This window comes from Mercenaria mercenaria, chromosome 16, assembly GCF_021730395.1.
Source record: "Mercenaria mercenaria strain notata chromosome 16, MADL_Memer_1, whole genome shotgun sequence".
Classification (NCBI taxonomy): domain Eukaryota; kingdom Metazoa; phylum Mollusca; class Bivalvia; order Venerida; family Veneridae; genus Mercenaria; species Mercenaria mercenaria.
Window position 1 is genome coordinate 16,717,722 of NC_069376.1, and position 20,852 is coordinate 16,738,573.

At 38.2% G+C, this 20,852-nt stretch overlaps 1 protein-coding gene across 4 annotated transcripts in view; it reads right to left on the reverse strand.

Moving 5' to 3' along the window:
* LOC128546030 (delta-like protein C) overlaps positions 1 to 20,852 on the reverse strand; it is a 144,312-nt gene that overhangs the window by 28,707 nt on the left and 94,753 nt on the right. For 3 of the 4 annotated variants that reach the window (XM_053526206.1, XM_053526208.1, XM_053526205.1), the window contains one exon: positions 1,993 to 2,045. The exons of the other annotated variant lie outside the window; for it this stretch is intronic. The gene's annotated coding sequence lies outside the window, so the exon portion shown is untranslated. The remainder of the gene's footprint in view (positions 1 to 1,992; positions 2,046 to 20,852) is intronic. 4 annotated transcript variants of the gene reach the window in all.

Below are 20,852 nucleotides of genomic sequence, written 5' to 3' on the forward strand. Positions count from 1 at the left end.
TGACCATTTTTTCTTAAAATTAATGTGGTATTTAAATAGTAAATACGACTTCCAACAATTCCCAATTTATGTGTTTTATGACACATTTTTCCCAATTGTAAAGGCCCAGCCCCATTCCCAAATCAGTGGAAAAACTGATACAAAATATACTGCTTTTCCCCATTGAACTTTCCCTATATTTGTATAAACTGAATTTTTGACATGATTCACATTCAGTTTTATTTTGATTAGATGATTTTTCACATATTTTTTTGTGATTAAAATTCTACCAATGCCCTGTTTTAAATGGTAAAACTTTGTTCAAGAAAGCTACACATATTACTTTTCATTAAGTAAAATTGTCAAAATAAATCCAGTCACATTTTTGTTTAATTTCGTAAATATCAGTCATATACACTTTTCCTTTAATATAAACTTTCTTACAACTTAATTTAATTTGCCAACTGCCTGTCAACTTTTGAATTTGCCATGTCACATTCATTTTCCAAATTCAGTGCCATTACACTTGCTTATTATTTGCATTTCACATTTTGTTTCATTTCATTTTTGGGTAAGAAGTGACACTATGTGCACATTGATGCATTTAAACATATGCTCCTTAAATATCTTGTTATTTCGATTTTTTAGTGCATAAAATGAAGATTACTTTTACATGATCTATAAATAATCTTTACTGTAGAGATTAAAGTGAAAATTTTTAATATCCATTTATTACGTTTTTCAAACAGATAGTAAGTGATATTAGGTATCAGGATTTATAAGGTGTGAATTTTTTTTTTTGGTAAAACTACGCATCCTAAATTTTTGCCCCAACCATAAATGTTTTATGGCCTTGGAGAATTATTTTTTCAATTTTTTTTATTGAATGTTGCAAAAACTGCACTTTTTATGCTGTTAACATGGTCAGTGATGTTAGAAATTAACTTACTGATACTCTAAATGCAGTAACCCCCTTATTTGTATTCATTTTTTGACCCAAAAAATCCCTTTCCCAAAACAAATTTTAAAAAACCTACCTACCCTAATTATTGTTTTTAGCATATTACTGGAAACAAAGAATATTTCAAGGCCTAAACCCATATTATTTAAGTAGAAATTTTTAATGTGAATGATAAGAATTTTAACAGCTGCTAATTCCTTTTATCTTGCAAATTTTTTTAGTGACTTACACATATTTTATTGACTAAAATAGAAAGTAAAGCAAAACTTCGCATAACATTCAGAATCTTTTTATAATCAATATGATTTATGATAAATAATATTTCAGTTTAACATTTGAGCTTGTTTCAGATCTTTGAAGTGCATTATATATTTTTGTTGTAAACTTATAATCTCTATGTTATTAATAACTGTATTTAAATTGTGTTAAGAATCATCTGCCAAGTTTGTTCAAATTTTGATTATAATTTTAGTACATTATAAAATATTATTTTTTGTAAGCTATCTGATTGATTTCATCACATGTGTAACTTTTTTTAAAATATTTTACTTTAAATTCCTTTGAATGTGGATAACTTAAATTTCTTACATTTTTCTTTTCTTTTTAAATTTAATAGGTTTCAGTACAAGCCTCCATATCACATTTTAGTCTATCATTAACATTATTTATTGCATCTGAAATAGTTTTAAATTTCAGAACTATATAAAAATATATAATTTATTATAATTAAAGATTTTGTAAAATTGTTAGAATAGAAACTCGCGTAGGATTTTTAACATTTTCCTAGACAGAAGTTTTTACATAAAACATTATAACTCCTGAAAAGAAGCAACAGTTTAACACAAAATAAAAATTTCAACAAAAGAAACAAAAAAAAAGAAACAAAAAAACCCCACTTACCTTTAAGGAGTTCTTAAACACTGATACAATTTAAATAGCTTAAGCAAAATAAATATTCCAAATTTTAAACACACTCCTGTTCTTACATTATTTTCAGCATAAAGACATTATAGTTACACGTCAGCACGACTGAAAATGAAACTGAGACTTACCTTTTGAATCGATCCAAGTGATGGCAAAAGACAAAATTTTCTCTCCATATGCGCTGAATTTATACCAAAAAAAAAATGGTTAATTTATATGCAAATGAGCTAGGATGATACTGACAACGCATTTCCGTTTCTATGATCAATACTATTGAGTAGGATTGACAAAGAAATGAATTTGCTTGATAGTCAAAATACTGAAATATGAAAGTGTTAATAATAATGACTAGTAGACAACTCTAAAACTCAGGGTTGGATCCCTCCCTGTATCAAATTCCTAAATGGTAACAAGATATACATCTTCTGTACAAATATTATGAGACTTGGGTAAGAAATGAGGCTGCCACAGTTCTAACATTTATTTTTGTGTTCATGTATGTATGTAAGGGGGAAATGGGGTTAGGATTAGTGGAGGTGTATGTGAGGAACACTAAGAAGCCATCTGAGAAATATCCTATAAGTTATTGTATACAAATGTGTACCCGCTCCCCTTCCTGAAAATGCAAGACTACGTAAATATTTACATCACCTTGGAGAGGGAGAATGATGTTGAGCACACATGAGTCGTCAGTGGGTGGGATGGGGATACAGATAGTACAAAACAACATTTTTGAAGGGGATGGGGGAGGCTTTGGGAGTAGGAGTAGGAGGCAATCTGACTAAAGTACTTGATCTTCCAAACAAAGATCTAAGAATAAAGACCCATTCACATTGATCGTCTTCTGTATATTTTGGATCTCTAATATTGTTTTTTTTTTTTATTTTCGCAAATCTATTTTCATTTGAACCAATCAGATGACTTGTTTGAATGTCAGAGTAAGAAAAATGTGCAGTTAATCCAGGGCTGGAACCTGGGCCCCCTCACTTACAAAGCAAGTGGCTTACCGACTGAGCTAACCGGCTATCTGATACATTATGACATAGTAAGAATTGTCAATATCAAAATCCAGGCTTACTATAGATTTGCAAAATGTTGTAAGTTAAGCTCTGATTGGCTATTGAAAGGGTCGTCAGAACAATAGCTTGTTCTCAGATCCTAAGCGTATCGTAATAGGAGATGTACTTTAGTCAGATTGGAATAGGAGGTAAAATCCCAAAATAATTATGGCCCCAGGTACAAACCTTCATATTCTTAACAACATTGCAATAAAGTTTCTGGACACCAGGTCAAACAACTTTGGAGACGTATGTAACACACATTTTTAAGGCCATTATGCATATTTTGTACAAAGTCAAGAACCATAACACTGGTCTGGCAGAGTCAGTCTCACTAAAGTACTTGATCTTCTAAAAGAAGGTCTGAGAATGACCCATTCACATTTGTTTTCTGTATATTTTAGATTTCCAATATTGCTATTTTTATTTTTGCAATCTATTTATATTTGAACTAATCAGACCACTTGTTAGAATGTCAAAGAGTAAGAAAAATGTGCAGTCAGAACGGGACTCAAACCCGGGACCCACCGCTTACAGATTAAGAGCCCTACCGATTGAGCTATCCGGCCATCTGACGTGTTCCTAATAAGAATTGTAAATATCGAAAATCCAGGCTAAATACAGATTTGCGCACTGTTGTAAAGCAGGTTTTTTTTGTCATTTTTATAGCTGTTATTGGGCTATATTCCCAATGCCAAAAAGTATGTTTTTTCCCCGAAATGAGTGCAAAAATTCCCAATCTACATTCTGAAAAAAAAAAATGTCAAAATTGCATAAATCCTGACCAAATTATGAACGATTTCGTAATGGCAGTATGTTAAAGAGGTTGTACAATGTGAAATAAGTGTATGAGAAAGTGCTTAAACATCCTTGCTATATCCTATGTGACTAAATATTTCCCAATCTGGAACATTTACGCATCAAAATTCCCAATTTTTTGGGTATAGGCTATGTTCCCAAAACAGCAAGAAAAAACCCTATAAGGTAAGCTCTGACTGGCTAGCAAAAGGGTCATCAGAAAGAGGCTATCAATAGCTCTTCTTCAGATCCTAAGCGTAGCGTGATAGGAGTTGTACTATAGTCAGATTGTGGTAGATTGAAATCCAAAATAAGAGTATCTGGTGCTCAACTTGATACCTTGTTTAACAGTGAAGGCTGTTCTCTTGCTCTTGACTGTCCATATTTTGAATAAATCCATTGACTAAAAAGCAGCTTGACTTTCACCTGGATATTTACACTATCTCACATAGCCTTTATCAGCTGACTGCACTGAGTTTTGGACAGTTTGTCATTGGGTGCCACATGACTTTGATTTGTTCCCTAAATCTTTGGGATGCAAGGGACACATTAACTTTAACCCTTACCCTGCTAAATTTCCATAATAGGCTTTTCCATCTTTAAATTTGGACAGTACACATGTGAACAGGGGTGCTTACTAAAAAGATACTGACAGAATTGCGAACAGTGCAGAACATAATCAGACTGCATGGATTGAATGGGCAAAATCAAGTCTTGCAGCCAGCAGGCTAAAGGTTAAACATATTTCTTACAAAAAAACATACATTAAAAAAAAATCTGGCCTGGCAGAGTGAAATCCAAAACAAAGTCTATATAAAAACAGTGTGACCAAGTTTGGTGAAGATCTTAAGAAGTGCTCAAGTTAGAGAGCAGACCTTGTCAATTTACCTCCATATACATTGTGACCAATTTTGGTGAACATCGTAAGAAGCGCTCAGGTAAGAGAACGGACACTGTCAATTTACCTCTACAGTTTGACTAGGTTTCGTAAACATCAGAAGTGCTCAATTAAAGTTAGACAGCAAACACTGTCAATTTACCTCCACAAACAGTGTGACCAAGTTTGGCGAACATCATAAGAAGTGCTCAAGTAAGAGTGTGGATACTGTCAATTTTCCACAACATACATTGTGACCAAGTGTTGTGGACATCATAAGAAATGCTCAAGTTATAGTGCAGACACTGTCAATTTACCTGACCACAGTGTGACCAAGTTTGGTAAAGAACATCATACAAAGTGCTCAATTAAGAGAGCGGACACAGTCAATTTACCTCCACAGAGTGACCAAGTTTTGTGAACATTGTTAGAAATGCTCAAGTTAGAGAACGGATAATGTCAATTTACCTCCACAGAGTGACCAAGTTTTGTGAACATTGTAAGAAATGCTCAAGTTAGAGAACGGACACTGTCAATTAACCTCCACAGAGTGACCAAGTTTTGTGAACATTGTAAGAAATGCTCAAGTTAGAGAACGGATAATGTCAATTTACCTGACCATAGTGTGACCAAGTTTGGTGAACATTGTACGAAGTGCTAAAGTTAGAGAGAGGACACTGTCAATTTTTCTAATATTAAGTAATTCAATGCCATAACTCCAAAAGCAGCCTGGACAATCCAGCTGGCTAACAAACTTGGCTAACATGTTATTGATCGTGGCCGATGAGGCCGCGATCATATTGAATAGGACAAGTATATGTGCGCTGGGGAAAATATTTCATGATGGACCTGTGAATTCTTTACTTGTGGGTGAAACAGGTCTCATAAGCGTAAATACGACTAGCTTCTACTGATTATTAAACATACCGTACGATTTGTTGTGAATTAACTGTTGTTGTACTTTTAGTAGTTCAACCGCCACCCTTGTTTAAGAGCAACATTTAAAAAACACGTTTTTTTTTCATCCTCAAGTAATAAGTAAGTAGACTCGCCCAGTTTAATCAATCTAGACGCATAATCTAACTATACGCAGAGCGCTTACTTCACCCGATTTACATTCGGAACATTTTCACGCGTTTCGGGCTTTATCGTATGTTTAACATGGGATTTTTTAACCGTCCAAAGATGTTGGAAATGTTTGTCTCATTGTTTATTTTTTTTTAATAAAAATGTTACTGCTTTCATTGTCTACCACTTTTTTTCCACCCTTGCCTGAAAAAACAGTAACGAGTTTGTACACTGTTCAGACAATTGTGCTCTGTTGAAATTTAACCAAACACAAGTTTACCTGCATAAACAGAAAGCATGATATGTCACCATGCGCGGATCCAGAGGGGTGGGTGGGGGGGACCGGGGGTCCGGACCCCCTCTGGAAAATCTTTAAAAAAGGAAAGAAGACAAGAAGGAAAGAAAATGTTTTTCGAAAAAGGCAACATTAGGACTGCATGTAAAGTATATATGGCTGCAGCTACATACGACCCCGACATAATTCATATTATTTATCTAAAAGAAACTAAGAATTTTACCTTCAAGAAAGCTTGATTTTATCATTTTCCCAAATTTAACAGGTTAGTCCATAAAACTGTCCCAGAATGCAAAAAATGAAGTGCTAAATTTCAAAATTTCCAGGGTGTGTGTGTGTGGGGGGGGGGGGGGGGGGTCAGGGGATCGGACCCCCTCTGAGAAAATTGGCTGTGTCCGTGCATGGTCACTATACCTGTCCAGTACTGGACATTATGGTAAACGCTTCTTTCCTGCACAAATGATAATTTCGCAACTTCTGTCCGGTTTGTACAAATTTCTGGCTGCGATAAACCATTTGACTTGTAACATTTTGAACAAGTTTGGGGAACACTGGATAAAAACTAGAAGATGCTTATGTAGAAAAACGCATGTTTCCCCCAATGCCTAGTCATATAAGCAAAAAGTCTATAGTGGACAGGAGCAAAAGTCAAAGAGACTGATGGTTGGTTGCTATAGGGACAAATCTACTTGGCATGGCCAATCATCCCACTAAGTTTCAAAATTTGGGGCCTTGTGGTTCTTTAGTTATGAACTGAAAACAGTTTTCCATGTTCAGGCTCCTGCAACCTTGACCTTTAACAGAGTGACCACAAAATCAATAGGGGTCATCTACTTTGCAAGACAAATCATCTTAATATGTTTTATCATTCTGGGTCAAGTGGTTCTCAAGTTATTGATTGGAAAGGGTTTTTTATGTTCAGCCCCTGTGACCTTGACCTTTGATGGAGTGACCCGGAAAATAATGGAAGGTCAAAAATAAGTTGGACTGACAGGCATGATGCATCTATAGTCAAAACTAGATGCTTGGTAGAACAGCGCATGTCTCCCCCATCTTATAGGCAAGCAGTCAATAGGGGACAGGAGTGAAAAACAAAGTGATACTGATGATTGGCCACAATAGGGATCATCTCCTTGGCATGTCCAATCATCCCACTAAGTTTCAACATTCTGGGCCCATTGGCTCTCGAGTTATGAGTTGGAAACCGTTTTCCATGTTCAGGCCCCTGTGACCTTGATCTTTGATCAAGTGACCCAAAAATTATTAGGGCCATCTCTGCATGTCCAATCATTCTATTAAGTTTTAACGTTCTGCGTCAAGTGGTTCTCAAGTTATTGATTAGAAAGAGTTTTCTATGTTCAGTCCCCTGTGACCTTGACCTTAAGTAAAGTGACCCCAAAAATGATGACGGTCATCTACTTTGTAAGTCTTAACCCTACGAAGTTTGAAGGTTCTAGGTCAAATGGTTCTCAAGTTATTGACCAGATACCATTTTCCATGTTCTGGCCCCTGTGACCTTGACCTTTAACAGAGTGACCCCAAAATCAATGGGGGTCATCTAGTCAAGTGGTTCTCAAGTAATTGATTGGAAAGTGTTTTCTATGTTCAGCACCCTGTGAAATTGACCTTTTATGGAATGACACCCAAAACAATAGGAGTCATCTACTTTTAAGTCCTATCAACCTATGAAGTTTGAAATTTCTAGGTCAAATAGTTCTCAAGTTATTGACTGGAAATGAATTTCCATGTTCTGTCCACTGTGACCTTGATCTTTAACAGAGTGACATCCAAAATCAATAGGGGTCATCTACTCTGAATGTCCAATCATCCTATTTAGTTTCAACATTCTAGGTCAAGTGGTACCCAAGTTATTGGTCGGAAATAGTTTTCCATGTTCAGGACCCTATGACCTTGACCTTTAATGGAGTGACCCCTAAATCAATAGAGGTTATTTACTCTGTATGACAAATCATCCTATGAAGTTTCAACATACTAGGTCTAGTGGTTCTCAAATTATTGATTGGAAATATTTTTCCATCTTCTGGCCCTTGTGACCATGACCTTTGATGGAGTGACCCCAAAAACAATAGGGGTCTTCTATTTCATACGCCCTGCCACTCTATAATGTCTGAAGGTTCTAGGTCACATGATTTTCCAGTCATTGACTGGAAACAGAAGGGTGACAGACGGATGGGAGAACGGACGGATGGAAGGATGGATGGACAGGGCAAAAACAATATGTCTATTCAGTTACAGAGAGGACGCTGTCAATCGTCACAAGTTTGAAAAATTCAAAGCCATAACTCAAAGGAACTTGGACAATCCAGCAGGTTATCTAACTTGGAAAAGATGCTATGCCTATAAACATTGTGAGCAAGTGGTGATAATATTGGAAAACAAACTGCTCAAATTTGAGCAGAAAAACAACAGTGGATTCCGCTAGCTGTCCACCCACTTGCACAGGTCAGATCACATAATACAACACATTTCATAAGTGCATATTAACAAACAAACTGTGGACACCAGACTGTCAGCTAGCTGTCATTGGAAACAATGTTTTATCTGACAGGTAACAAGAGTTCCATATGACACTAGAGGATGTTGTGCATGAAAAAATATATGTCTTCCAACACTCACCATGCAGAAAGTTTAAAATGAAACATATAATGGGCCATAAATCCAGAGAAAATCACTGAACCGTAACATTCCAATGACATATACAACAAGGCTCGGCAGCGGCAACTCCTGTAAAGCTTAGTGGAATTCCAACCAGTGGTATAGGAGAAGTAGCCCAGTTCAAAGTTATGGCTCAGCTGAAAGTCATTTAATCAGAACATTATGGTATTATGCAAAGCTTCGCTTCCCACTAATCACTTGTGATGTTTGGTGCAATGAAGAAGAATTGCTTATGGGTCAGTCACATTTCACTGTATATAGCCTTAACAAACGCCCAATGTATAGACAAACTGCGGCAGAAAGTTATCTTGTGAACAAATGCATCTCCTGCTGCTGCTTGGTGTATGAGGCGCATGAAACGGACAAAACGCATAATGACCGCAAGATCAATGCACATATGAACAGGACGATCAACGTTAAATTAACGGACATCACAGTACTAGTAACAAACTTGTACCGCATAAAACATAAGCGCAACGCATGAGAAACTGACAAACTGTTCGAATGTTTGACAAATGTAATTCAGTTCCTCATAAGCGCAACGCATGAGAAACTGACAAAACGTTTGAATGTTTGACAAATGTAGTTCAGTTCCTCTTAAGCGCAATGCATGAGAAACTGACAAAACGTTCAAATGTTTGACAAATGTAATTCAGTTCCTATGCATTCCTTGTCAGTTATCGTCCGTTGAACATACGTTACATCTGTTGCATGTTAGGTAGTAGTCAGGCCGTGAATCAGGTCCATCGGACAAGAACAGATGTGAACCAGACATATACAGAATAAGTAACGCATGAGTAACAAACAAAATGCATACCAGTGCATTGCTACTGTACATCTAACAGACAACTTTGTCCATTGGTGTACTTTCCAAATTTTGAACGTGCTCAAAACCTTTTAGGATGAAACGAACAGTGCCCGACAAGGAGCACAGGCATCGCATAAGAAACGTAAAAGAAACACATGCGAATGGACACAAATGGACTGAAAATTTTGTTATACATTGTACGTCCATTAGTGCTATACTGTGTAGTGTGAATGACACTTTACAGCAAGAAGTTGTGTAAACATTGTAAAATATGACAAAGCAAGGGCCATAACTGAAAATGATTGAAGCAGAACATGCAGATAACAGGCATTATAAGACTTTGCACTGATCACTCCTGTAAGGCTTGGTGGAAATCCCCCCTACTATATAAGAGATTTGGCTAAAATATAATCAATTTTGATGAATCAAGGGTGATAACTCTGTTATAAAAATGAACTGGAACATGCCAAAGATGTGCAAAATAGGCTTGGCATTAATCATTTTTTTGTTAAGCTTGAAATTCAGCCGTATTATATACCAAGTAGAGTAAACATTGTAAAATATGATAAAGCAAAGCAAGGCCTAAAATTCTGCTAAAAATCATTGAAACAGATCATGCTGATAATATGCATGATAAGACTTGGACGTCAGACTCTAATCACTTATATAATGTTCGGCGAAAATCTGCTATATCATATTACAGAAGTGGCTAAAACATAGTAATAGAATTTGATGGATCAAGGACATTAAATTTTTTGTTGAAAAAAAAAAAAACCACACAAAAAAACAGAACAAAATGCGCACACAACTAGACTTGACAATGTATTTATTTATTCATTCTGTTGGGTTTAACGTCACACTGACAAAATTATAGGTCATATTGCGACTTTCAAGCTTTGATGGTGGAGAAAGACCGCAGGTGCCCCTCTCTGCATTATTTCATCACAAACCAGCACCTGGGCAGAACCACCCATCTTCCGTAAGCCATTAAGAATTCAATGCCGCAAGTGATGCTTGAACCCACATCGATGTGGGGCAAACGATTTGAATTAGTGACTTTAATCACTTGGCCACGGAGGCCACTTGACTTGACAATGATCACTTTTGTGACATTTAGTGTACTTGCTCCTGGTCATATTTGAGCAGTTGCCTGGAAAAGGTAAATTACGACTAATCAAGGGCCATACCTCCACTGAAAATCACTGCATTGGAACAGACCAATAATATGCACAAAGAGGCTTGGCATGTAGGGTTGGCAGAAATCTGCCTAATAACAAGAGCTGTTCATAAGACAGCGCGATTGACTTTTCTCAGTGCTTGACTTTGAATTAGTACTTTGCCAATAAAAACTTTAACCAAAAAGTTCTAGTTAAAAAGGGACACTACTGTGTCAAAATTCAAATCAGAGTTATAGGTATTGTTTCTCCTGGTGTAGACTTTATACAAAACTATGCTTTATACAAGATTATGCTTCCTCACAACAGATGCTGCCTCCCAACAGACCAATGTCTCTTAGTTATACAACACTATGCTGCCTCCCAATAGACCAATGTCTCTAAGTTATACAAGACTATGCTGCCTCACAACAGACCAATGTCTCTAAGTTATATAAGACTATGCTGCCTGACAACAGACCAATGTCTCTAAGTTATACAAGACTATGCTGCCTCACAACAGACCAATGTCTCTCAGTTATACAAGACTGTGCTGCCTCACAACAGACCAATGTCTCCAAGTTATACAAGACTATGCTGCCTCACAACAGACACATGTCTCTAAGTTATACAACACTATGCTGCCTCCCAACAGACCAAAGTCTCTAAGTTATACAAGACTATGCTGCCTCACAACGGACCAATGTCTCTAAGTTATACAAGACTATGCTGCCTCACAACAGACCAATGTCTCCAAGTTATACAAGACTATGCTGCCTCACAACAGACACATGTCTCTAAGTTATACAACACTATGCTGCCTCCCAACAGACCAATGTCTCTAAGTTATACAAGACTATGCTGCCTCACAATGGACCAAAGTCTCTAAGTTATACAAGACTCTGCTGCCTCACAATGGACTAATGTCTCCAAGTTATACAAGACTGTGCTACCTCACAACAGACACATGTCTCTACATTATACAAGACTGTGATGCCTCACAACAGACACATGTCTCTAAGTTATACAAGACTGTGCTGCCTCACAACAGACCAATGTCTCTCAGTTATACAAGACTATGCTGCCTCACAATGGACCAATGTCTCTAAGTTATACAAGACTATGCTGCCTCACAACGGACCAATGTCTCTACGTTATACAAGAGTGTGCTGCCTTCCAACAGACCAATTTCTCTCAGTTATACAGGACTATGCTGCCTCACAACAGACCAATATCTCTCAGTTATACAAGACTATGCTGCATCACAATGGACCAATGTCTCTAAGTTATACAAGACTATGCTGCCTCTGAACAGACCAATGTCTCTCAGTTATACAAGACTATGCTGCCTCACAATAGACCAATGTCTCCAAGTTATACAAGACTGTGCTACCTCACAACAGACACATGTCTCTACATTATACAAGACTGTGATGCCTCACAACAGACCAATATCTCTCAGTTATACAAGACTATGCTGCATCACAATGGACCAATGTCTCTAAGTTATACAAGACTATGCTGCCTCTGAACAGACCAATGTCTCTCAGTTATACAAGACTATGCTGCCTCACAATAGACCAATGTCTCCAAGTTATACAAGACTGTGCTACCTCACAACAGACACATGTCTCTACATTATACAAGACTGTGATGCCTCACAACAGACACATGTCTCTAAGTTATACAAGACTGTGCTACCTCACAACAGACCAATGTCTCTCAGTTATACAAGACTATGCTACCTCACAATGGACCAATGTCTCTAAGTTATACAAGACTATGCTGCCTCACAACGGACCAATGTGTCTACGTTATACAAGAGTGTGCTGCCTTCCAACAGACCAATTTCTCTCAGTTATACAGGACTATGCTGCCTCCCAACAGACCAATGTCTCTCAGTTATACAAGACTATGCTGCCTCACAATGGACCAATGTCTCTAAGTTATACAAGAGTATGCTGCCTCACAACGGACCAGTGTCTCTTAGTTATACAACACTATCCTGCCTAAGAACGGACCAATGTCTCTCAGTTATACAGGACTATGCTGCCTCCCAACAGACCAATGTCTCTCAGTTATACAAGACTATGCTGCCTCACAATGGACCAATGTCTCTAAGTTATACAAGACTATGCTGCCTCTGAACAGACCAATGTCTCTCAGTTATACAAGACTATGCAGCCTCACAATGGACCAATGTCTCTAAGTTATACAAGACTATGCTGCCTCCCAACAGACCAATGTCTCTACGTTATACAAGAGTGTGCTGCCTTCGAACAAACCAATGTCTCTAAGTTATACAAGACTATGCTGCCTCCCAACAGACCAATGTCTCTACGTTATACAAGAGTGTGCTGCCTTCCAACAAACCAATGTCTCTCAGTTATACAAGACTATGCTGCCTCACAATAGACCAAAGTCTCTATGTTATACAAGACTGTGCTGCCTCACAACAGACACACATGTCTCTACATTATACAAGACTGTGCTACCTCACAACAGACCAATGTCTCTAAGTTTTACAAGACTGTGCTGCCTCACAACGAGCAATGTCTCTACTTATACAAGACTGTGCTGCCTCGCAACCGACACACATGTCTCTATATTATACAAGACTGTGCTGCCTCACAACAGATCAATGTCTCTAAGTTATACAGGACTGTGCTGCCTCACAACAGACCAATGTCTCTAAGTTTTACAAGACTGTGCTGCCTCACAACAGACCAATGTCTCTACTTATACAAGACTGTGCTGCCTCGCAACCGACACACATGTCTCTAATTATACAAGATGTGCTGCCTCACAACAGACAATGTCTCAGTTATACAGGACTGCTGCCTCACAACAGACCATGTCTCTACATATACAAGATATGCTCCAGACAACAGACAATGTCTCTCAGTTATACAGATAATGCTACCTCACAACAGACCATGTCTCTCACTATACAAGACTGTGCTGCCATACAATAGACCATGTCTCTACATTTACAAGATATGCACCTCACACCAGTCTCGTCAGGATACATGTGTTTGCCTAAATCGGTGTCTCTAATTGTCAATGATGCAAAGTGCAACAGTCTGGATCGGACCTGCTGTTGCTAGGCTGCTAATTGATCCTTGAAATGAACATATGATCCTACCTGACTGTTACTGCATGGTGGCGGCTGGATATTTTATAAATGCATGAGGATCATGTGTGCTGATTTTCAGGTAATAAGAGTGAAGGTAGGATAACATTCAGATCAGTAAGTAGTGATTCAGAAGTAAGAATATATTGTGTCGATACCAGCTGTCTATGTTTCAAGATTTTTCATTAAGATAAGCTACCAAGTAAATGAGGAAACTATCTGAAACATAAAATATTCCTAAAAATGCTAGAAATAAGTAAGAATAGTGACCTAATTGTCTAACAGTAACTCCTTGATTGTCAATCTAGAGGTTCGTAGTTTGAATCCCTGTCCACACACTGGAAACAGGAGTGTCTCTCACCAGACACTGGAAATACTGGAGAGTCTCCCATCAGACACTTGAAATGTAAGTGTCTCCCATCCACCTTATAGCTCACTTCCCATATTCATCAACATTCTGATATTTAGACTCAGACTGCAGCAACGTGTTTTATAATGTATTTATTAAGCTGAAACTGTTCATACTTGATATACCCATGTAACCAACAAATTATCCATATGACAAATAGATAGTGGATGAATGTCTAACTGTTTTTTGTCAAACCACGACATGTCTGAGTACATTAAACAAGCGTCCTTTCAAATCATAAACTTCAATTCTACCTACTAGCTATCTGAACAAGCTTGCTATACTATACATGTTAACTGTACATGAACAAGGTGTAAATCAGGTACCGAGCTTCAGTGTTGGTATGCAATGCCATATTAACCTGCGCTTGTGAAAACTGACGCCGCTTCTATACATGACCAAGGGGTAAATCAGTTAGCAAGCCTCAGTGTTGGTACGCACTGTCACATTAACCTGAGTCTGTGAATCTGACAGCGCTTCTATACTATATATGTTAACTTCACATGACCAAGGGGTAAACCAGGTACCGAGCCTCAGTGTTGGTATGCAATTATGCCATATTAACCTGAGCCTGTGAAACTGACAGCGCTTCTATCTATACATGTTAACTTCACATGACCAAGGTGTAAACCAGGTACAAAGCCTCAGTGTTGGTATGCAATGCCATATCAACCTGAGCCTGTGAAACTGACAGCGCTTTTATACTATACATGTTAACTTCACATGACCAAGGGGTAAACCAGGTACCAAGCCTCAGTGTTGGTATGCAATGCCATATCAACCTGAACCTGTGAAACTGACGGCACTTCCAACTATATATGTTAACTGTACATGACCAAGGGGTAAACCAGGTACCGAGCCTCAGTGTTGGTATGCAATGCCATATTAACCTGAGCCTGTGAAATTGACGGCACTTCCAACTATACATGTTAACTGTACATGACCAAGGGGTAAACCAGGTACCAAGCCTCGATGTTGGTATGCAATGCCGTATCAACCTGAGCCTGTGAAACTGACATCACTTCCAACTATACATGTTAACTGTACATGACCAAGGGGTAAACCTGGTACCAAGCCTCAGTGTTGGTATGTAAAGCCATATCAACCTGAGACTGTGAAACTGACGGCACTTCTATACTATACATGTTAACTGCATACAACCAAAGGGTAAATCAGACACTAAGCCTCAGTGTTAGTATGCAATGCCATATTAACCTGAACCTGTTAAAACTGTAAATACCTTTGAGGCTTGGTATTCATGCACTGTGTGTGTGTTTGGGTTTAACGTCTTTTTTTATCAATTTTTCACTCATATAAACAACGGTGTCTACTTGTAGCAGTGAGCACAATGCCCAACTTTATAGTGCTGCCTCACTGGAATATCACATCATAGACACGTAGCATGATACACTACCCAGTCACATTATAGTGACACCGGGTTGCCCAGTCTTAACACTATCCTCTTAATGCTGAGTGCCATGCGAGGAAGCTGCTAATACCATTTTTTTACGTCTTTGGTATGACGCAGCTGGGGATCGAACCCACAACCTCCTGTACTCGAAGCAGACGCTCTACCACTAGACTACAGAGGCGGTTCAGGCACTGTGTGGGCTCAGGCTAGTATACTGATGCGTATCTCCACTTCGGTTGCTATTTATCAAGCATAAAGTTGGGGAAAAGATCATCACCTTTTTTGTTTATATATACTTCCTTAGTGATACTGATAATTTTATCCTAAAACTCACTAGAATTCAGCAATTGGCTTTTGAAATATTCAGAAAACTTAGTAAAAACTAGAAGATGCTTTTATAGAAAGCACATGTCTCCCCCAATGCACTGTTATATAGGCAAGAAGTCAATACGGGACAGGAGCAAAAGTCATAGACACACTGATGGTTGATTATGCTGCCTCACAACAGACCAATGATTCCAACTTGTACAAGATTATGCTGCCTCAAAACAGACCAATGTCTCTCAGTTATACAAGATAATGCTATCTCACAACAGACAAATGTCTCTAAGTTAAACAAGACTATGCTGCCTCACAACAGAACAATGTCTCCAAGTTATACAACACTCTGCTGCCTCATAACAGACCAATGTCTCTTATTTACAAGATTATGCTGCCTTACACAAACCAATGATTCCAACTTATACAAGATATGCTGCCTCACAAAAGAAAAATGATTAAGACTTATACAAGACTGTGCTACCTCACAACAGACCAACGTCTCTAAGTTCTACAAGACTAAGCTGCCTCACAACAGACTCATGTCTCTAAGTTATACAAGATAATGCTACCTCATACAGGGTTCAAATTTAGACAAGCATACAAGCTAAATGCTAGTGGAATTTTAAAATAGCTTGTGGTTTTGAAATGTACTAGCTAATTTCAGCTAGTCAGTAATATAACAAGCAAATGTCTTCAGAGCTTTAATAAAGTTTAATTGTTTTGAAGGTACACATTTTTTCATAACAAAAGAATGTTATCATTTATGTTTATGATATTTTATTGTTCAACAAAAATGGCACAAGCTATTTAAGGTAATAGAAAACATTTTTGTTTGTGACTGGCTTCTAACAGAGATCAATCAGTAAGTTTTTGCCAGAAAAATATTAAAAGAGTAAATAAATATTATTAACATTAGCTGGTAGCTTTTCATTTTAGCTAGTGATCAAAAAGGGCACTAGCTAATTTCAGCTAGTACAAATTATTGTTAAATTTGACCCCTGTCACAACAGACCAACGTGTGTAAGTTCTACAAGATGATACTACCTCACAACAGACCAACGTCTCTAAGTTCTACAAGGCTATGCTGCCTCACAACAGACCAACGTCTCTAAGTTCTACAAGACTATGCTGCCTCACAACAGACCAAAGTCTCTAAGTTATACAAGACTATGCTGCCTCACAACACACCAATGTCTCTTAGTTATACAAGACTATGCTGCCTCATAACAAACCAATGTATCTAAGTTAATACAAGAAAATGCTACCTAACAACAGATGCTGCCTCACAACAGACCAATGTCTCTTAGTTATACAACACTATGCTGCCTCATAACAGACCAATGTCTATAAGTTATAGAAGATAATGCTACCTCACAACAGACAAATGTCTCTAAGTTATACAAGACTATGCTGCCTCACAATAGACCAATGTTTCTAAGTTATGCAACACAATGCTGTCTCACAACAGACAAATGTCTCTAAGTTATACAAGACTATGCTGCCTCACAACAGACCAATGTTTCTAAGTTATGCAACACAATGCTGCCGCACAACAGACAAATGTCTCTTAAGTTATACAAGACTCTGCTGCTTCACAACAGATCAATGTCTCTATGTTATACAAGACTATGGTGTCTTACAACAAACCAAAGTCTCTAAGTTATACAAGACTGTGCTGCCTCACAACTGACCAAAGTCTATAAGTTATACAAGACTGTGCTGTCTTACAACAGACCAATGTCTCCAAGTTATACAAGACTGTGCTGTCTCACAACAGACCAATGTCTCCAAGTTATACAAGACTATGCTGCCTCACAACAGACCAATGTCTCTAAGTTATACAAGACTGTGCTGCCTCACAACAGACCAATGTCTCCACTTGATACAAGACTATGCTTCCTCACAACAAACGAATGTCTCTTAGTTATACAACACTATGCTGCCACACAACAGACCAATGTCTCTAAGATATATAAAACTATGCTGCCTCAAAACAGACCAACGTCTCTTTGTTATAAAAGACTATGCTGCCTCACAACAGACCAATGTCTCTACACTATACAACACTATGATGACACACAACAGACCAATGTCTCTACTTGATACAAGACTATGCTTCCTCACAACAAACGAATGTCTCTTAGTTATACAACACTATGCTGCCACACAACAGACCAATGTCTCTAAGTATACAAGACTATGCTGCCTCAAAACAGACCAACGTCTCTTAGTTATAAAAGACTATGCTGTCTCACAACAGACCACTGTCTCTAAGCTATACAAGACTATGCTGACACACAACAGACCAAAGTCTCTAAGTTATACAAGACTATGCTGCCTCACAACAGACCACTGTCTCTAAGCTATACAAGACTATGCTGCCTCACAACAGACCAATGTCTCTAAGTTATACAAGACTGTGCTGCCTCACAACAGACCAATGTCTCCACTTGATACAAGACTATGCTTCCTCACAACAAACGAATGTCTCTTAGTTATACAACACTATGCTGCCACACAACAGACCAATGTCTCTAAGATATACAAAACTATGCTGCCTCAAAACAGACCAACGTCTCTTTGTTATAAAAGACTATGCTGCCTCACAACAGACCAATGTCTCTAAGCAATACAAGACTGTGCTGACTCACAACAGACCAATGTCTCTACACTATACAACACTATGATGACACACAACAGACCAATGTCTCTACTTGATACAAGACTATGCTTCCTCACAACAAACGAATGTCTCTTAGTTATACAACACTATGCTGCCACACAACAGACCAATGTCTCTAAGTTATACAAGACTATGCTGCCTCAAAACAGACCAACGTCTCTTAGTTATAAAAGACTATGCTGTCTCACAACAGACCACTGTCTCTAAGCTATACAAGACTGTGCTGACTCACAACAGACCAATGTCTCTACACTATACAACACTTGCTGCCACACAACAGACCAATGTCTCTAAGTTATACAAGACTATGCTGTCTCACAACAGACCACTGTCTCTAAGCAATACAAGACTGTGCTGACTCACAACAGACCAATGTCTCTACACTATACAACACTATGCTGACACACAACAGACCAATGTCTCTAAGTTATACAAGACTATGCTGCCTCAAAACAGACCAACGTCTCTTAAGTTATACAAGACTATGCTGCCTCATAACAGACCAATGTCTCTTAGTTATACAAGACTCTGCTGCTTCACAACAGATCAATGTCTCTACGTTATACAAAACTGTCCTGTCTCACAACAGACCAAAGTCTCTAAGTTATACAAGACTGTGCTGCCTCACAACAGACCAATTTCTCTAAGTTATACAAGACTGTGGTGACTCACAACTGACCAAAGTCTCTAAGTTATACAAGACTGTGCTGCCTCACAACAGACCAATGTCTCTAAGTTATACAAGACTATGCTGCCTCATAACAGACCAATGTCTCTTAGTTATACAAGACTCTGCTGCTTCACAACAGAATAATGTCTCTAAGTTATACAAGACTGTGCTGTCTCAAAACAGAGCAATGTCTCTAAGTAGTACAAGACTGTGCTGCCTCACAACAGACCAATGTCTCTAAGTTATACAAGACTGTGCTGCCTCACAACAGACCAATGTCTATAAGTTATACAAGACTGTGCTGTCTCAAAACAGACCAATGTCTCCAAGTTATACAAGACTGTCCTGTCTCACAACAGACCAATGTCTCCAAGTTATACAAGACTATGCTGCCTCACAACAGACCAATGTATCTAAATTATACAAGACTGCTGCCTCACAACAGACCAATGTCTCTACTTGATACGAGACTATGTTCCTCACAACAAACGAATGTCTCTGAGTTATACAACACTATGCTGCCACACAACAGACCAATATCTCTATGTTATACAAGACTGTGCTGTCTCAAAACAGACCAATGTCTCCAAGTTATACAAGACTGTCCTGTCTCACAACAGACCAATGTCTCCAAGTTATACAAGACTATGCTGCCTCACAACAGACCAATGTATCTAAATTATACAAGACTGCTGCCTCACAACAGACCAATGTCTCTACTTGATACAAGACTATGTTCCTCACAACAAACGAATGTCTCTGAGTTATACAACACTATGCTGCCACACAACAGACCAATATCTCTATGTTATACAACACTATGCTGCCTCAAAACAGACCAACGTCTCTTAGTTATACAAGACAATGCTGTCTCACAACAGCCAATGTCTCTAAGTAATACAAGACTATGCTACCTCACAACAGACCAATGTCTCTAAGTTATACAAGACTATGCTGCCTCATAACAGACAGTCCTTATTATCAAGACTCTGCTGCTTCACACGAATAATGTCTTAAGTATACAAGACTGTGCTGTCTCAAAACAGAGCAATGTCTCTACTTATACAAGACTGTGCTGCCTCGCAACCGACACACATGTCTCTATATTATACAAGACTGTGCTGCCTCACAACAGACCAATGTCTATGTTATACAAGACAGCTGTCTCAAACAGACCAATGTCTCAAGTTATACAAACTGTCCTGTCTCACAACAGACCAATGTCTCCAAGTTATACAAGACTGTCCTGTCTCACAACAGACCAATGTCTATAAGTTATACAAGACTGTGCTGTCTCAAAACAGAGCAATGTCTCTAAGTAGTACAAGACTGTGCTGCCTCACAACAGACCAATGTCTATAAGTTATACAAGACTGTGCTGTCTCAAAACAGACCAATGTCTCCAAGTTATACAAGACTGTCCTGTCTCACAACAGACCAATGTCTCCAAGTTATACAAGACTGTCCTGTCTCAAAACAGACCAATGTCTATAAGTTATACAAGACTGTGCTGTCTCAAAACAGAGCAATGTCTCTAAGTAGTACAAGACTGTGCTGCCTCACAACAGACCAATGTCTCTAAGTTATACAAGACTGTGCTGTCTCAAAACAGACCAATGTCTCCAAG